This window comes from Bos indicus, chromosome 14 (genome assembly GCF_029378745.1).
Source record: "Bos indicus isolate NIAB-ARS_2022 breed Sahiwal x Tharparkar chromosome 14, NIAB-ARS_B.indTharparkar_mat_pri_1.0, whole genome shotgun sequence".
NCBI lineage: Eukaryota > Metazoa > Chordata > Mammalia > Artiodactyla > Bovidae > Bos > Bos indicus.
Genome location: NC_091773.1, coordinates 74,762,027 through 74,782,167, shown reverse-complemented (window position 1 = coordinate 74,782,167; position 20,141 = coordinate 74,762,027). Strand labels below are relative to the sequence as shown.

At 38.2% G+C, this 20,141-nt stretch overlaps 1 protein-coding gene and 1 pseudogene across 1 annotated transcript in view; one reads left to right on the top strand and one right to left on the bottom strand.

The window, feature by feature from the left end:
- LOC109568163 (S-phase kinase-associated protein 2 pseudogene) overlaps positions 1-1,117 on the top strand; it is a 29,874-nt pseudogene extending 28,757 nt beyond the window's left edge.
- The window catches only part of MMP16 (matrix metallopeptidase 16), a 407,510-nt gene that overhangs the window by 301,670 nt on the left and 85,699 nt on the right, over positions 1-20,141 (bottom strand). The gene's annotated exons all lie outside the window — the stretch shown is intronic.

Here is a 20,141-nt window from a genome sequence, read left to right as displayed (position 1 = left end):
AAAAGAATCAGAAAAGGAAGAACACATTAGGCCCAAAGTTAATAGATGAAACTAAAAAAGGTAAGAATGGGAAAAATTTAAATAGTGACTAGAAAGGAAATAGAAAAGATCAATGAAAGTTAACACCTGTCTACTTTTGGGGGTGGGGGGAGACAGGGGGAGATAAAAGATGTGGTTCAAATTTTGCTCTTTAAGGTATCTTGAAATTATAGGTTCACTCTCCCTAAGATTTCAAAAAGCATGAACATCTCCCACGAACAGTGAGAACAGCCCCCAGAAACTGCTTTCAGATCTGGGCCACCCACAGAGCCCCCCATTCGCCCCCATGAAAACGGCCGAAAAGCAAAGGGAATGACAAGGACTTTGTGACTGTCCGCAGACCTAAGGCAAACCGAGAGAACTTGCCAGGTGTTTCTTGGGACTCCCTTCCAGATGAGCTACTCCTAAGAATCTTTACCTGTCTGTGCCTCCCTGAACTCCTGAAAGTCTCCAGTGTTTGTAAGAGATGGTATCATCTAGCATCTGACGAGTATCTCTGGCAGACCATAGACCTCTCGAGCGTAAACCTCTAACCAGATGTGGTTGGTGGACTGCTGTCCCGAGGGGTGGTTGCCTTCTGCTGCCCAGGATCACTTATGGACCAGCCGTTAGGTGAACATCTCAGCCCTTTTCGTCTACAGCTCCTGCGCCTGCGGAACTCCCTGATGGCTGTGTCTACCCTCCATGGCCTTCGGTCTCACCGCCCCAAGCTGCAGCATCTCAGCCTGGAGGGCATCCGGCTTTCAGATCCCATTGTAGATAATCTTGCTCAGAACACAAATCTATGGTGTCTACACCTTTCTGGGTGTTCTGGATTCTCTCAATCTGCCCCGGAGACTTTGCTGAACAGCTGTTCCAGACCGGATGAGCTGAGCCGCTCTTGGTGCTGTGGCCTCACTGAAAAGACATACAGATGGCTGTGGCACACGTGTTAGAGACCGCCACCCGGATGACTCTCAGCGGGTACCTGGAGAATCTGCAGAGACCAGGTGTCTCTACCTTAGTTGGAAGACCACCACCCGGATGCCTCTCAGTGGGTACCTGGAGAATCTGCAGAGATCAGGTGTCTCTACCTTAGCCGGAAGACCTCCACCCAGATGCCTCTCAGCGGGTACCTGGAGGATCTGCAGAGATCAGGTGTCTCTACCTTAGTTGGAAGATGTCCCAATCTTGTCCACCTAGACTTAAGTGATAACGTCATGCTGAAAAATGACTGCTTTCCAGAATTTTACTAACTCAACTACCTCCAACACCTATCACTCAGTCAGTGCTATGACATAATACCTGAAACTTTACTTGAACTTGGAGAAACCCCCACACTAAAAACACTACAAGTCTTTGGAATTGTGCTGGGCGGTACCCTTCAACTGTTAAAGGAAGCCCTCCCCCATCTAGTTAATTGCTCCCATTTCACCATCATTGCCAGGCCGATCACTGGCAACAAGAAGAACCAAGAGATGTGGGTCATCAAATGCCGACTGTCACTAGAAAAGCCCAGTTGTCTATGAAGCCTTTATTGCAAGACGGTGTCTCCTCTTTTCTTTGAACAGGGAAACTAGGCAGGAGGCCCCATTGTGGAGAGCTCAGCTATTTATATCCTTGGTTTTCCATTGCCTTCCTTCTACAAGTATATTAGAGAACCACTGGAGAGAGAAAACTGTGAAGTGTTGCTTTTTAGAAATGACTATGAAAGCTTTTATCACTGCTATACCCTTAAGAGCCTAAGCTCTATGCTTTTTGAAATTCCATCGGTAGTTTTTTTTATAAAATATTAATTATATTGGGATTCCCTTGTGGTTCAGACAGTAAGGCGTCTGCCTGCAATGCAGGACACCTGGGTTCAATCCCCGGGTCGGGAAGATCCCCTGGAGAAGGAAATGGCAACCCACTCCAGTACTCTTGCCTAGAAAATTCCCTGGATGGAGGAGCCTGGTGGGCTACAGTCCATGGGGTCTCAAAGAGTCGGACAGGACTGAGCAACTTCACTCGCTCATTGCACAATATATAACTGTAACTTATTTTATACACAGCAGCTTGCACCCCTTAGTCCTCTGACTCTACACTGTCCCATCCCTTCTTCCCTCTCCAATACTATGTTCTCTATAACTGTGAAGCTGTTTCTATTTTCACTAGTTTGTTGTTTTTTTTAGATTCACTAGTTTGTGGACTTTTTAGATTCCACATATAAATGATATCATATTACATTTCTCTCTATCTGACTTATTCACTTAGTATAATGCCTTCCAAGTCTATTCATGTTGCTGGAAATGGCAAAATTCCCATTTTACTCTTTGTTATGACTGAATAGTACGTCATTGTATATATGTATATATATATATATGTATATATATATACGTGTATGTGTGTGTGTGTGTGTATATATATATATATATGTAGTGCTGCTGCTGCTAAGTCGCTTCAGTCGTGTCCGACTCTGTGCAACCCCATAGACGGCAGCCCACCAGGCTCCCCCGTCCCTGGGATTCTCCAGGCAAGAACACTGGAGTGGGTTGCCATTTCCTTCTCCAATGCAGGAAAGGGAAAAGTGAAAGTGAGGTCGCTCAGTCTTGTCCGACTCTTCGAGATCCCATGGACTGCAGCCTACCAGGCTCCTCCGTCCATGGGATTTCCCAGGCAAGAGTACTGGAGTGGGGTGCCACTGCTTCCTCCGATGTGGAGTACTACTCAGTATCTGTACATATGGCTTCCCTGGTGGCTCCATGGTAAAGAATCTGCCTGCCAATGCAGGAGATGCAGGTTCTATCCCTGGATTGGGAAGAACCCCTGAAGAAGGAAATGGCAACCACTCCAGTGTTCTTGCCTGGGAAATTCCATGAACAGAGGAACCTGGTGGGCTACGGTCCATGGAGGGTCATAAAAAGAGCTGAACATGACTTAGCGACTAAAGTATATCTATACATATATACACACACATACACACACACATATATATCTTTATCCATTCATCAGTTTGATATTTTTATTCATTCATCCATTCATGTTTACCCATATATATATATATATATGCCTGTTGATGGACACTAAGTTTGCTTTCATATCTTGGAAGTTGCAAACAATGCACCTTTTCAAATTAGTGTTTTTGTTTTTTTTCAGATATATACTCAGGAATGTAACTGCTGGGTAGCTGTACTTTTAGTTTTCTGAGGAACTTCTATACTGTTTTCTGCAGTGGCTGCATCAATTTACATTCCCACCAAGAGTGTACCAGGGCTCTCTTTCTCCACATTTCTGCCCCCATTTATTAGTGTCCTTTTGAAGATATTCATATATAAGGCAGTATTTCATTGTGATTTTGATTTGCATTTCCCTGACAATTAGTGATGTTGAGCGTATTTCCAAGTGTCTGTTGTCCACCTACATTCCATTTTTGCCCATTTTTAGTAGGGTTGTTTATTTATTTTTTTAGTTGTATGAACTGTGTATATATTTTAGATATTAATGCCTATCAGTCATATCAATAGCAAATGTTCTCTCCTGATTCAGTGTACTGTCTGAATTTTTTTTCCATCTTCAATATTAACATGGCTAAACGTAAGTGCAGATATTTTGATAAATCCTTTTTAAATGTATGCTGATATGATAGCTGTCACAATACAATGTAACAAAATTGTTTAAAATGAAATTTAAGAAAACTAAACTCTACTAGAGCCATCTCATGGGAAAAAACTAAATGACTGTTTTGGTCACCCCAGTAATATAGCCACTATGGAAAACATTACGGAGTCTTCTCATGAAATTAAATATAGAGCCAGAATATGATCCAGCAATCTCACTTCTGGATCTATATCTAGAAGTAAATGAAAAGAAGTAAAGGAAATGAAACCATAATCTCAAAAAGATATCTGCACCCTCATATTCACTGTAGTATTATTCACAATAGCCAAGGTGTGGAAACAATCTAACTGCCATGAGTTTGAAAGAATAAAGAAAATGTGACATATAAAGTAGCATATTATTCAGCTTTAAAAAGAAGGAATTCCTGCCATTTAGAATCTGAATGTACCTGAAGACTATTATGTTAAGTGAAATAAGCCAGACAGAGAAAAACAAATATTACATGGCATCACTTGTATGTAAAATCTCGAAAACAGAAACTCAAACTCAGAAACAGAATGCTGGTTGCCAAGGGCAAGGAGTAGAAGAAATTAGGAGAGGCTGGTAAAAGAGTACAAATTTTCAGTTATAAGATGAATAAGATCTTTTGTTCTCCTGCATGACCTTGTGACTGTAATTGATAATACTGTATTATATAACTGAAATTTGCTGAGAGAAGAACTTGTATTCTTATAAAAAATGATAAATATCTGATGTGATAGGTGTGCTAATTACTCCAATTGCAGAAAAATTTTCACAATGTATATCAAATCATCACATTGTATGCTTTAAAATATTGTAATTTTATGTCTTTTGTAAATAGGTAAAGGTGAAAAAAATGACATATTAGAAACTACACAATATTTACTTAAGCCACAGGGTAATATATACAATATTTTAGATGTAGATAGAAAATAAGAAAGGAAACTTAGAAACAACTCCTGTTAAATCTTGAAATAAATAATAAAACAGATACATTTTTCTCTCTTAATAATGACAGGCATAGAGCCCACAATTGTAGTTAGTAGTATTTAAACATGAAAAAACTCTGCTTATCAGTTTGTGTCTATTTTACTTTTGTGGCTAACATCTGTGTCTTACATTTTATAGTAAGATAAAATTCTAGGCAAGATTTCTAGGTGAATTGTCAAATGGTTAGATAGTTACCTTGCCTTACCAAAATTTAATTTTTGGACACTTCCAGACAAAGATTGCAGTGGAAGAGGAGATATTTTAAGCCAAATGATACTTTACAATAAAGTTAAGTATATTTCCCTTGAGCAGACATGGCAATACAAAGAATTGTGCACCAAGAGAAGAATCAAAACCAAGCTCTCCTAAACTGTAGAGGGTGCAGGTCCACAGACACACACTGTTATTGAGTTGCCCACATAACTTCCGCTCAGGCGTGGTGAACTCCCAGTCTGAGTGCTGGATGGACTCTCAAAATCATGGCTTGAGTCCCTTCTAAAGTAAAAACAGTACTCTGAAATTGTAAATATAGAACAACTTAATCAGAGCCAACAAGCCACAATAATAAAGGTTTGGATAGTCACAGTTTAAAGGCTATGACTAGAAAATCTTGATCTTTAACCTTCCTCATGTTAGCCAACAGACAGTAGTTAATCCTTATATCCCTATAGAAGTGGAAAAAAAAAAAATGAGGGAAGAATGTTATTTGGTAACATATATTACCCAAGCCTTTAATGGAGAAGGAAATGGCAACCCACTCCAGTACTCTTGCCTGGAGAATCCCATGGAGGGAGCAGCCTGGTAGGCTACAGTCCATGGGGTTGCAAAGAGTCGGACATGACTGAGCGACTTCACTTCATTTTATTTTAAATGACCTTAGGTTGACTAGACAATCATTTGGTTGGATAATGATGGTACACCTATATGTCTTTAACATATCTAAAAGTAAATGCCCTGTGATCTTGTAAGCCAAAGTTAAATATATTTGCAAGAATGCTTTACTGGATCTTACATACTCCAGAATGTGAGTGCTCAGTCCTTTCAATAAGCTATCATCTTCCTCCCAAACCCAAATTCTCAGGCTTAAAGAATGGTGCCCCAAAGTGAAAGCTACAGTTGTCAACCAGTTTGAGGACAGGAAGATAAATATATTCCCAAGGTTATATATGTTTGCTGAAGTCTAGATTTTGATTAGATGCCATCAAAATCATTCTCTGTGGCATGATTTTGGAAGGCAGAGATACTTCCACTTTACACAAGCTGTAGAAAAGCTAGAGGAAAAGACTCCAGAGAGTGTTGATGCCCTAGGTAGGTAAAGGTCAACACCTGGTTCTCAGGTCACCACATTCAAGGATCCATATGTGATTATGAGTAACAGCAGGAGTGGCCTTCTTGAGACTGCTGCTGCTGCTGCTGCTAAGTCCCTTCAGTTGTGTCCAACTGTGCAACCCCATAGACAGCAGCCCACCAGGCTCCCCCGTCCCTGGGATTCTCCAGGCAAGAACACTGGAGCGGGTTGCCATTTCCTTCTCCAATGCACGAAAGTGAAAAGTGAAAGTGAAGTCCCTCAGTCGTGTCTGACCCTCAGCGACCCCATGGACTGCAGCCTACCAGGCTCCTCCTTCCATGGGATTTTCCAGGCAAGAGTACTGGAGTGGGGTGCCATTGCCTTCTCCGGGCCTTCTTGAGACTAACGGCATTTAATTCCTGTCATGTTTGTCTTTCTAATTTTATTTCTCGTCATCATGATCAACAGTAGAATCTGGATGGAGTTAGAATAAGATTGTAGAAGCTTAAAAAGCTGCATTTAGGGCAAGAATACTCAAATTTATTATGGAATGGCATTAGGTATTTGCTTTCTGCTGATGTAGGTAAGTTTGGTAATTTTTTTTTTTTTCTACATTAATAGTTGGAAGAAGGCCCAAGGCTTTCCTGGACTCAGAACTGTTTAGTAAGCAGGGATTTTTGTGCTGCATGTTAATAAAATGACACCATTGTTTCATTTGGGCAACTGCTCAAAAGAGATGAATAATGAGCTGCTTTCTAGGTAAGAGTCCTTGAGTTGCTGTTGAAGATACTCTAAAGCTCAGGTTGCTAAAATTTACTCTTAAAGCCATTCATTTGAGACAAATCTTAACCAAGTTGTTGTCATTCAGTCGCTAAGTCATATCCGACTGTGACCCCATGAACTGCAGTATGCTAGGCTTCCCTGTCCTTCACTGTCTCCCCGAACTTGATCATACTCAGGTCCACTGAGTTGGTGATACTATCCGCCATCTAATTCTCTATTTTACTCTTTTCCTCTTGCCCTCAGTCTCCCCAGCATCATGGTCTTTTCCAGTGAGTCAGCTCTTCACATCAGGAGGTCAAAGTATTGGAACTTCAGCTTCAGCATCAGTCCTTCCAATGAATATTTAGGGTTGATCTCCTGAATGATGTGCCTGGTGGCAAAAGTAAAGCCTGATGCTATAAAGAACAATATTTCATAGGAACCTGGAATGTTAGGTCCATGAATCAAGGTAAACTGTATGTGGTCAAGCAGGAGATGGCAAGAGTGAACATAGACTTTTTAGGGACCTGCTGCTGCTAAGTCACTTCAGTCGTGTCCGACTCTGTGTGACCCCATAGACAGCAGCCCACCAGGCTCCCCCGTCCCTGGGATTCTCCAGGCAAGAACACTGGAGTGGGTTGCAACTTCCTTCTCCAATGCATGAAAGTGAAAACTGAAAGTGAAGTCACTCAGTGTTCAACTCTTAGAGACCCTGTGGACTGCAGCCTACCAGGCTCCTCCTTCCATGGGATTTTCCAGGCAAGAGTACTGGAGTGGGGTGCCATTGCCTTCTCCAACAAAAGCAAAAGACAGTTGTAATTTAGTATTTTACAAAAGTAAATTAGTTATCAGATTTTATTATTATTAAAGGTAAAAATAAACTTTATTTTTTATTTACCTTGTGAAAAATCCTAGTAAAGAATCTTTAAAATTAACTTTATGATCTTTCCCATGCTCAAGGCAATAGATGAACACCACTCTAATTATAAATGTTTTTCTGGCCTGATGCTGGCTCTATTCTCTATCAAATCACATGCTCATAAATATAGGCTTCTAGCCAGAGTTACTTTTCTCATCTGTAGAGTTTTCTTCCTTATCTACTTCAAAAAAGTTTTATAAATTGGGAAACAAAAGATAAGAAATTGCTCTTATGTTGTGAATTTATAAAAAATATATTGTATTGCAGTATCTTAAATGTGTCCTGAAATGGACCTGAAAATAAACTCCTTATCAAAATCTAAGAGCAAGTTTCTGAAAACTACTTGGGGATGAGTAATTCAAGGCTAGATGATAAAAACAGGTCAAATTCCCTTTTCCTTTATAACATTATAGTATTTTCATAACTATAATATTTTTATAACAATATAATACCATAATTACTCTCATGGCATTTTTAGCTAACATGTATTGAGCATCTTTTTTTTTTTTAATGTACCAGGCACTCTTATAAGTATTAATACTTTACATTAATCAACTTAACTGATCCTGACCATAGCCCTGTGCTACACACTCTAACATAGGAAAACCAAGACAAAGAAGAAGTTAAATAACCTGCCCAGAATTATAGAGCTGGTAAAAGAGAGACCTAGATTTTGAAAAAAACAGTGCTGCTCAGAGTCTTGGCTCTTAACTACTCTGTTGTAACATCTCTTTTAATTTCATGAGTTTCATAGACATGAACAAAATTATGTGTCATAAAGATTTTGAAAACTCTTGTGCTATTACTCAATTATCATCCTTTCTAGTCTCCACAGATTTATTTAGATATCTCCCTGATACCCAGGGATTTATGTTCCAAGGGCTATCAGTAAACCTCAGGCCCAACACATGTCCTCAGCTCCAGGGAAACTTCTCTTAGCTCCTTCGCATCCACACCAATACGCTGGAATGTGAAGCTTAAGGCCCATACTGGTTTAATTTTAATTTGCTTTTCTTCCCTGAGCCTTTAACACAAAATCTTTATTCTTTCTTTGCCATATGTTTTACCTGATCTTTCTTCTCTCAGTGTTGAGGTGTCTTTTTTTTTTTTTTTCCAATCATGGCTAAGAGGTCTGGCTCTCAATACCCACATATTAGACTAGAAATTCTTCTGATTAAACATATTTTATATATGTTTAATATGTTTATATATGTATATAAAGATATTAATGTGTATAACATGTATATGTGTATAAACATATATATATATATGTTTATGTATATAAAACATATTAATGTGTATAAACATATATGTGTGTATAAACATATATATATGTTTATATATGTTTATATATATATATATTCCCACATCACAGTTTTACCATAAAAGGCCCACTCCACTAGAGAACCAATAACTATAAAAGCCATCCCCCATGATTAAGAATCTAAGGATGGTAGAAGTTGATGACCTTAGCAGTTGCTAAAATTTCAGACTTTCTGAATTTGGCAGTAGTACGGACGTTGTCTCTGGAGGCGCTAGTAATCACCAGTTACGGTATTTTGACAGGTGAGCTAGTCTCTCCCAGGGAGAGCCTGTGTAAGTGCAAACAGAAAGGCTTTAATACTGGAACTGCCTCAGAGGAAGAAAGTACAGGTGAGATACTATGAGATTACCCTAGACAGATTATAAAAGGAATACAGACGACCACATCTTCATGAGATAGAGAAAAGATTCTCCACAGATTCCACCAAAATAAGGGCAAAGATCCAACAAAGCTGGAAAGAATCATTCTTTTACCAGACGAGCAAATGTAGAATTTTGATTCATTTAATGTACTCTGAAGATGGCCTCTTTTACCACTTTTATTTAATGGGGACCTCTTTTAGATGGGAGAAAATCAGTCAATTATGGTCAAAAATAGGCTGACTACATTCAGGTTTAATAAAACATTCTAGAGGTCACAGGAAAAACAAAATTCAATCAACTTGTAAGTATAAAAAAGTCCAGAGTGACAATATAGTAACATAAAATTAATTTTGTAGCAGGTTAAACATCAAATAAAAGAACAACCAATGATCTGATAAAATAATACAGGTTAAACCTTATTTAAAAGATGGCCTATCCTGAGCGAGGAGATCCAACCAGTCCATTCTGAAAGAGATCAGCCCTGGGATTTCTTTGGAAGGAATGATGCTAAAGCTGAAACTCCAGTACTTTGGCCACCTCATGCAAAGAGCTGACTCATTGGAAAAGACTCAGATGCTGGGAGGGATTGGGGGCAGGAGGAGAAGGGGACGACAGAGGATGAGATGGCTGGATGGCATCACTGACTCGATGGACGTGAGTCTGGGTGAACTCTGGGAGTTGGTGATGGACAGGGAGGCCTGGCGTGCTGCGATTCATGGGGTCGCAAAGAGTCAGACACAACTGAGCGACTGAACTGAACTGATCCTGAGTGTTTAAACATCTTTGAAAATAAAATTTCCATTGTGTATGAAAAAATATGTAAGGATCCTATGGCATGGATTACATGATGCTGCTACTCTCAATCTCCTGTGTTCTGCTAGGTCATGACCTCTAAAGAAATATATGAAGTAAGGGATTGCAAAATCAGATTACATTTTAAATGACCTTTGATAAGCACTGTGTATAAAGCAATCTATTTCCATTTTTAGCTAAAATAGTGCCAACATTCACTTTTCCAAGATTTTGACTAATCAGAGCTGGCTGTTTTCTAAGAGAATATATTTTAAATTTAATGATATGTTTTATTTTCCTCATGGGCATTATCCTGTTGGAAGGTATGATGGCACAAATCACACTTTATAACATGAATACGTTTCCTGTGCAAGCCATGCATGACAGAAAACATTACAGAATGGTGAAATGACCTATTTTAATCAAGTATCTAGGTGAAGTCAGCATGCTTTATTTCCATATAACAGTGCCTTGATTTTTAAAAAATGAAATAATTATAAAGATATTTAAATTTTTATTTGGAGATTATAAGAAAAATTTTTATATTTTAGTTTAATATTTTACATTCAGCTGACTTGTCAAATTGTACACCAAATGTTTTAATGAACCAGTTGTTATATCTAGAAAATGGAATCCATCAAATAACCTGGTTATTTCCAGTTCAGTAATGTGCACCTTTATATCACTTTTAAAACACCCCTAAGAAATAGACTGAGAGTATATACAGTTTTGCCTATAGCCTCTGGGTTATAGGAAAAACTATGAGCAGACGGCTAATCTGATCACCTTTAAGTCTGATTGTCTAGCAATCTTACATCAATTCTCAAGATGGTTGAAAAGAAAATTTCAGTTTCATGAGATATCATCTTGTATAAAGACAATTTTATACAAACTCCACTGAGTAAGCACTATCCAGCCCATTCACTTTAAAAGATATTAGATGCTTATGGATATGTATCATGGAATCATCATAGTATCTGTTATGGGAATCGGTGATGTACCCTAGATTAAAAAAAAAAAAAAAACCTGTTTATAAGCTAATGAGTGGAGGGAGAAATTCAAGTCTATTATTGTTTAAGGGAAATACACCAGGAGACAACTGCAACTGTTTAATTAGAGTAATTGTCTCTCTCATCTGGTGGTTATTTAAATATAGCAAATGTAACTATCTGGATTTAAGTTCAAGACAAGAAATTTGTCAAGCACTGATCCTCAGAATTAAAATAATTCAAAAAATTTTGTATTGAATTTTGTTCATAAAATTGTCTCACTCTGAGTGTATTAGTTTTTATATGATTCTAAATATAATGAATATCCCTTTATTTAAATGATTACAGAATAAACCAGAGAATCAGAGAAAGCAGTTATTCTGAAGGCCATAAGGAACAGTAATAATAACCAACTAATAATAATTATAGCCAACTATTGGACTTCCCTGGTGGCTCAGATGGTAGAGTCTGCCTGCAGTGCCAGAGATCCAGGTTCTATCCTTGGGTCAGGAAGATCCCCTGGAGAAGGAAATAGCAACCCACTCCAGTATTTTTGCCTGGAAAATCCCACGGACAGAGGAGCCTGGCAGGCTACAGTCCGTGGGGTCGCAAAGAGTCAGACACGACTGAGCAACTTCACTTTAATTAAGAATATTAAGAAGGCTTTCTTATCTCTTCTTCCTGTTCTCTGGAACTCTGAATTTAATTGGATATACCTTTACCTTTCTCTTTTGCCTTTTTCTTCTCTTCTTTTCTCAGCTATTTGTAAGGCCTCCTTAGTCAACCATCTTGCCTTTTTGCATTTCTTTTTCCTTGGGATGGCTTTGGTCACCGCCTCCTGTACAATGTTATAAACCTTGGTCCATAGTTCTTTAGGCACTCTATCAGATCTAACCCCTTGAATCTGTCACCTCCACTGTATAATCATCAGGGATTTGATTTAGGTCATACCTGAATGGCCCAGAGGTTTGCCCTACATTCCTCAATTCCAGTCTGATTTTGGCAATAAGGAGATCAAGATCTGAGCCTCAGTCAGCAACAGGTTTTGTTTTTGCTGACTGTATAGAGCTTCTCCATCTTCAGCTGCAAAGAAAATAATCAATCTGATTTTGATGATGACCATCTGGATGTCCATGTGTACAATTATCTCTTTTGCTGTTGGAAGAAGGTGTCTACTATGACCATTGTGTTCTCTTGAAAAAACTCTCACTGATTCTGAAGCTGAAGCTCCAATACTTTGGCAATCTCATGAGATGAACTGACTCATTAGACAAGACCCTGATTCTGGGAAAGACTGAAGGCAGGAGAAGCGGGAGACAGAGGATGAAATGGTTGGATGTCATCACCAACTCAGTGGACACTGAGTTTGTGTAAAGTCTGGGAGATAGTGAAGGACAGGGAAGCCTGGCATGCTGCAGTCCTTGGGGTGGCAAAGAACTGGACATGACTGAGCGACTGACCAAACAAACAAAGAATACAATTGTTAAACAGTTCCAAGAAACACAAAGACATAGTGTAGCAGTCAATAATATTCATTATGATTATCTAAAGTCTTCACAGCATGTTTAAAATATACTCAGAAATCAGCATTTACCACAGCAGCAACTTTTTAAATAATGTGTTAACAATTTTAAGAAATTACATTGGAATATTCAAGTAGAAATATTCAACAGATATATTTCCTACTATAAAGCATATGTAATCTTGCCATTTTAAGAATTTTACAGCTTTTTAAATCATGTAAATTATCATCATTATAACAAATGACAAGGTACCAAGGTGGTATAAAGAAGTGACAGCCATCAGGGAAACAGATGATACATGAGTCTGCCCTTGTGAAGCAGTGGTTGTTCCTATGAATTCTCTGCCACTGTTCACAGGGAAAGGCTAACAAGCCAGAGATTCACACTTGCAGTTCCCAACAAAAATGTCTGCCTGTCAGTCCAGGAGAGGGCGCACAAAGGAGAAGGAAATTGACAAGAAAAAGTGGGAAATCCCCAGGGCAAATCTAGGTTGTGCAGGCCAGTGAAGGCGCAAGTCCTGGGTTATGGACGTGGTGTGGGCTGGAGGATATTGGTTTTCCCTTCGCCTCGCATTGCTCAGGGCGGAGCACTCACTAACCGCTTCTTTGCCATTCCCCGCTGCATGGAACACATTGCAGAGTAGGGATGCCCATCTGTCCCCCAGCATTTCCTTCTCACAGTGATCAGGTTCTGAGGTTCCTGAACATGGCTGCACATTGACTCCACCAAGGCAGCTTTGAGAAACTGAAACTTGGGCCCCATGTCAGACCAACTAAATCAGACAAGAGCCAGCACATTCAGGGTGGTATGGCCACAGACTCAGACCAACAAAATTCGAACTGAGTAGTGGGCAGGGACAGAGTCAGCAAGATGGCCTGCACACACACACTTCCAAAGACTGGGGACATAAACTGAGTCTGAGGTTCCATTAGCTAATGATCTTTGGAGGTTCCACCCACCTATAACACAATCTGTGCAAAAGGAAGACAATAAACAAAACCATCTACTCCGTAAAATCAGAATTAATGAACCAGAAGGACAAATATTTTGAAGAAGTATATTAAATATCATCAAATATATGAGAAGTTTAATACTTGTACAGGCATAAAAAGATATAACATGAATACAACTGGAGATAGTGAATGCACAAAATATAATTGTGGATATAATAAACTCAACACATTGGTTGAGGAGTGTAATGATTCAGGTAGAAGAATGGATTAGTGAATTAGTATCAATTAAGGAGTATCCCCAGAAAGCATCAGGAAAAAATAAATAGAAAATGTAAAGAAAAGTTTCAGAGATGAAGTAGACAGCTAGAGGCAAAAAAAAGCCAAAACCTTCATCAAAGGCGTAAGTTCCCATAGGTGTTCTTTTTCCCTCTTACCTGGTGTCCCTTTTCCTTCTTACCTGGAGAGCTATCATTTCCAGAACCTCCTGGCTTAAGCCCTATGATTTCTAGTGCTTCCAGTATTCCTACTGTGGGGCTCAGAAGATAATAATCTCTAATACGTATGCTCATCATAACATACACAGAAGGAATTGCCTAGTGTGGGAACTGGAAAAAACGAACTGAGATCTGGGCAGAAGTTGGTGAAAAGAATTTGTTGCTGGGGCTGTGTTGGACATGTTTAAAAATAAACTTTTAATGTGTTTCCCAATCATAATACAGTTAAAATTATTATGACCAATATCTAGGACTTAAAAGAGTATTTTCATCAAACTTAATTTGAAATTCTGCTTGTTATGATTTTGGGGAAATTTTATATTTGATCTCCTTAAAAAAAAAAAAAAGCCTACTACCAACACAACTCTTTATATTAGCTGACTGGGACAGATAGAAGTTCAGAGTGACTCAGGGATCCCTGGAACCAGAAACCCTCATACCAGAGGCAAGGCTGGACACCAAACTGTAGATGCAGATAAAAGTACATGATACACAGAAGAGTCAAGGTTCAAAATGTCACTTAAAATGTGTGGGGTGGAGAAGGGTGGGCAGAAAATACTTATATCCGATGGGGACAGAGAGGTTGGTTTGTGGAAAAAGCTAAATTTGAAAGCCAGAGAGGCAAGAATGAAGATCTTAGGTACTGATCAGAAAGAAGGGACCGCCTAGAGCATGGAGTTATTTGTTACGAGCCTTTAGGTCCAACAAAGGCCTAAAGAATGGGTGAACTGGAGCACAGAAAACATGCAAGGAAGAAGTGAGGACTGTTTAGATATTACAATTACGCTAACACCACATTCCCGGCCCTAAGAAGAGATTCATCTCCTAAACTTTAATGAGAACACCGACCCTTCGTGACTCCTGGGGTATCCTTGCCACTCAAAATAGTTATGTCACGAGGGACTTTTGACTGAAACTGATTCAGAAGTAGAAGCCACATTACATTAACTGACACTTACGAACGTCCTTTCCCCAGCCAGACAAATATTCCTCTGGAGTATCATTCCCCTTCCTCAGCCAAGGCCGCCTCTAGACTGTGGCTTTAAGGAAAAGTAACAAGAACTCCTTTGTGTAGCTGTGAAACCTTACAAGTCTGAGACAGAGCCCTAAGGGTAGAGAAAAAGAAAAACCTATGAGAAAAGGGAGCAAGAAGGAACCATCTCTTTATCAAACAAGATGTGTTTCTAATATTCCAAAGCAAGTGAGCTCAGCTAGAAAGTCCATTCTAAGATTTTGTTTGCTTTTCAACAAGCACTAAAGTGTTTAAGTAAATTAGTTATTTTGTTGGTCAGTCGCTCAGTTGTGTCTGACTCTTTGCAACCCCGTGGACTGCAGCACACCAGGCCTCCCTGTCCCTCATCATCTCCCGGAGTTTGCCCAAGTTCAAGTCTACTGTATCAGTGATGCCATCCAGCCATCTCATCCTCTGATGCCCTCTTCTCCTCTCCCCTCAATCTTTCCCAGCATCAGAGACTTTTCCAATGAGTCAGCTGTTCACATCAGATGACCAAAATATTGGAGCTTCAGCTTCAACAAGTATTCAGGGTTGATGTCACTTAAGATCTCCTGGTTTGATCTCCTTTCCAAGGGACTTTCAGGAGTCTTCTCCAGCACCACAGTTCAAAGGATTCTTTGGTGTTGCTGCCTTCTTTATGGTCCAGATCTCACAACTGTACGTGACCACTGGGAAGACCATAGCCTTGACTACGTGGACCGTAGTTGGCAGAGTAATGTCTCTGCTTTTCAACACATTGTCTAGGTTTGTCACAGCTTTCCTGCCAAGAAGCAATCCTCTTCTGATCTCATGGCTGCAATCACCATCTACAATGATTTTAGAGCCCAGGGAGAGGAAATCTGTCACTACATTCACCTTTCCCCCTTCTATTTGCCAGGAAGTAATGGGGCCAGATGCCATGATCATGATTTTGGGGTTTTGTTTTTTATATTTAGTTTTAAGCTGGCTCTTTCACTCTCCTCCTTCACCTTCATCAAGCGGTTCTTTAGTTCCTCTTCACTTTCTGCCATTAGAGTGGTATCATCTGCGTATCTGAGGTTGTTGATGTTTCTCCCACCTATCTTGATTCCAGCTTTTAGCTCATCCAGAATTTCTCATGATGTGGTCTGCATATAGGTTAAACAAACAGGTGACAGCAGGCAGCCCTGTGGTACTCCTTTCTCAGTCTTGAACCAATCAGTTGTTCCACACAGGGTTCTAACTTATATCTCCTTCACCGATCACTGCCTTGTCATGTCAAAGAGGTTGCATAAATCAATGAAGCTGAGTCAAGCCATGTAGGGCCACCCAAGACGGATGGGTCATAACAGAGAGTTCTGATGAAACGTGACTCACTGGAGGAGAGAATGGCAAACCACCCCAGTATACATGCCATGAGAACCTCATGAACTATATAAAAGAAAAAAACTAGGTATAAAGTTCCCAAAATATTTCACTTCTTTTATTTTGGCACCAATTGCACACATTAATAGTCCAGTTGTATAAGCAAACATACATCTATCAGCTGCTTCTACTATTTCCCCTCCTTTTAAAACATGCTCTAGCTGCATAGAACACCTATCCCATCCCTAAATTATTTCCTCTCTTAATATCTTGGCTAAACAGACATGGTCAATGTCTCAAATGCTCCATTTCTGCCTTACAAATCTCTATTGTATTTTCAGGATCCAACTTTAGAAATGATTAATACTTAGTTCCCTAACTAGGAACTTTGCAAAACTCTATATAAAGCTCAGCTATATCAAATGTATTGCCCAAGATTACAATCTGTTTGCTTAATAGATTGGGCATAAGTATCATGTATTTCTTAATTTTTAATTCCAAGTATCTGATACAATGACAGAACATAGAAGACACAATAATTTTTCTTTTGAAATGTTAATAGTTTTATAGTTAATAGTTTTTCCAAGTTTTTCATACTCTTAACTAAAAAGTCATAACAATTTAAATGTGATACTACTAATTTCATTTTGAAACCACTTAATCAAATAAGAACAATTTTATTTTTTCTTGGGATCAACTTATTTTTCCTTGGCCAATCATAAGTGGAGCTCAACTAGCAAATCAGATTGTTTTGTAAAGTAATGAGCAAATTATCAGTGATAACTAATTTAATATAAAATATGCAAAAGGCCAGTTGATAAATAACAAAAATATTTTTCTCTTAAAATTCATGATAAGTATGTACAAGACTGTCAGTAAGAAGTCCCTGAAATCTACTAAGTCAGCCTTCAGCGTCTGTAGTTCTTTGGTATAGTTTTATCCTCCTCTAGTTTTTATGACCCTCTGAAAGCTGCAGATTTTCCCATGGTGCTGGGTATCACGTGTCTTCCACACACGCTGTTTCTAGCTCATGGTGCTCATTATCTTAATGGACAATTACAGCTCTCCAACTGTTCTCTCAATCACTACAACTAAACAGGACGATTTTCATTATTGGCAACACTTTCAGCTTTTCAATCGCATATGCATCTTACTTTATTTCCCCTTTGAACTATTTTCTCAGCTTTGTAAAAACAAACCACTGCTCTCTCAAACATTAAGAAGGAATAAATAAAGTTTCAAAATCTAATATCAAGATCTAGGTAAAAGTGAAGTTGAATGGCATTTTTACGAGCAAAATTTTAGAAACAAGTATTTTCCTGCCTCTTAACAAAGAACAGCTGATACTTAACAAAATTTAGCCGAATTTTAGGAATTTAAACCTTATTTCACATTGTTTTCCAGAATTTTAATTATACACCCAAAACATGTTAAGTGCACAATAAAAATTAAATAATTAAATGAACTTAAAATTCTCAGAATATCCAGCATTAATACTTTAGCCCAGTCAAAGCTTACTTAATTGCAACATTAATTTCTAAGAGTGATATATGTTCTTCTAGCCTGAGAAACCCAGAAAATTTTAATACACACTTTCTCAAAATAGAAGGAAAGCATTATTATTTTTTTAATTTCAAATGAAGATATATGAAGCAGTGCTCTTACTAGAGGTCAGTAGCAAATGTAACTCCCAATAATCACTTATCTTCATCAAACACCTACTGTGTACTGGTCTCTTCACAAACATCCTCTTTGTAACTCTAAACTTATAAAACAGGTACAGGACAGCTTAATGAGTTATTTGAAAATCACACAGCTAATAAATAAATCAGCTGGGATTCAAATCCAAATCAGTGTTCCACTAGCTCCTGGTTCCTCTCAAGTTGAAGGACCACAAAGGGCTTGAATAATAACCTTATTCTGGATTTTAAGGAATTCTCCATTGGTCTCAAAATTCCAAACCAATCATTGCAAATGCTAGGATCTAATTAGTTGCAGGAACTCTCCAAACTTAAATATTTGCAAAATAATATGTACCATTGATTTTCATTGTCAGTTTAATACTATTTCTATGTAAAAATGACTAAAAACCACAGACTTTATTTTCAACATTTCACATAAATATCTATAAATGTATTGTGTCTGGTTCAACCAACTTTCATTTCTAGGTAATGACAATTTAAAGTTTTGACTTTTATTTTTGTGTTTTCCATTCATTGTGTTTTTTACCCTTAAAGATATTACCAGAACTTTTCTGGCAAAATGAATTACAAAGGTGACTGTTTTCTTATAAAACTATTGTAGTTTTTGTTACATGAACACTGAGTATGCTTATACACTGAAAAGCAATTTTCTTCATGGATATTCCCTTAAGACTGAAGTTTCAGGATATATATATATATATATATATATATATATATATATATATATCTCTCTCTCTCTCTCCACACACTTCTGGGTGGCTGCAGTCACTTATTCTTACCACATGTGTGTGCATGCTCAGTCAAATTCAACTCTTTGCAACCTAGTGGACTGGGGCTTGCCAGGATCTTCTGTCCATGGGATTTTCTAGAATACTGGAGTAGGTTGCCATTTCCTCCTCCAGAGGACGTTACCAACCCAGGGATGGAACCCACGTCTCCTGCATCTCCTGCCTTGGCAGGCAGATTCTTTACCACTGAGGTACCTGTGAAGAGTTGCTTTTACTCCCTGTTCTGTTTTTCAGATCCAATGGACACATATAAAATAAAATAATAATAGCGTTGCACTTTTCCATATTTTTGTATCACTCAAGTTTACACTGAAAAATTGACTGTAAAGGAAGAGTCTATAAAACCTTGGTATGTAAAAGGATAATGCAAATTGGACAATGATTTATCTGGCACAAACCAGATTTGAAAAAAGCATATGCCAACTAGGCAGTAAATTTGAAAAATAAATGAGCACATCTCTGTGAACTAGTTGTGAACATTTGGTAAACAGTGGAAATGAATTTATTTAGAAAGACTATTGTTTCCTTAATCAAAATATTATTTTCTTGCTTTTCATCTATTCCCTCAGCTTTATAATTGAGTTGTAAGTTACTTGCAGAGATGCTGTTTGACAGCATATCTTGCATGTATTTGACAGTCTTACTATGATGACCATCACTAATAATATTTATTTAAATAATACAGCATATTTCCCAAGCCTTTTATACACAGTTTTGTTTATATGCATTTAGTTGTAACAATCTCTATCATAAAATAGTTATTTTCTTGAAAGTAAAGCATAACTCCAACCTTCTGATATGTGGGTTATGTATGGTGATTTCTTTCCAAAGAGTACAGTATGAAAAGGGGGAGAAAAGACTAATCTCATAGTACAAAACTTCACCCAAATGATCAAAATTAGCAACAGTGTTAGTATATAATCTTGATATTATGTGATGAACACAGTATTTTTCCACTGTAGTCTTCCTCTGAAAACCTGTAACACTAATCTATCCACATGAAAAAAAAAAAAAAAAAACACTGGACAAATATCAATTAAGGGTCATTCGACAAAAACATCTGACTGATAATTTTCAAAATTGTCAAAGTTATCAACAGCAAGGGAAATCTAAGAAACTGCCATCACAGCAGAGATGAGCAGAACAACTAAATGGAATGTGGTGTCCTGAATTGGATCTTGGAACAAAAGCTGGACAACAGATAAGCTAAATAAATTCAAATAAAGTGTGGACTTTAGCTAATAACAGATTATAGATCTTGGACAATTAATTGTGTCAAA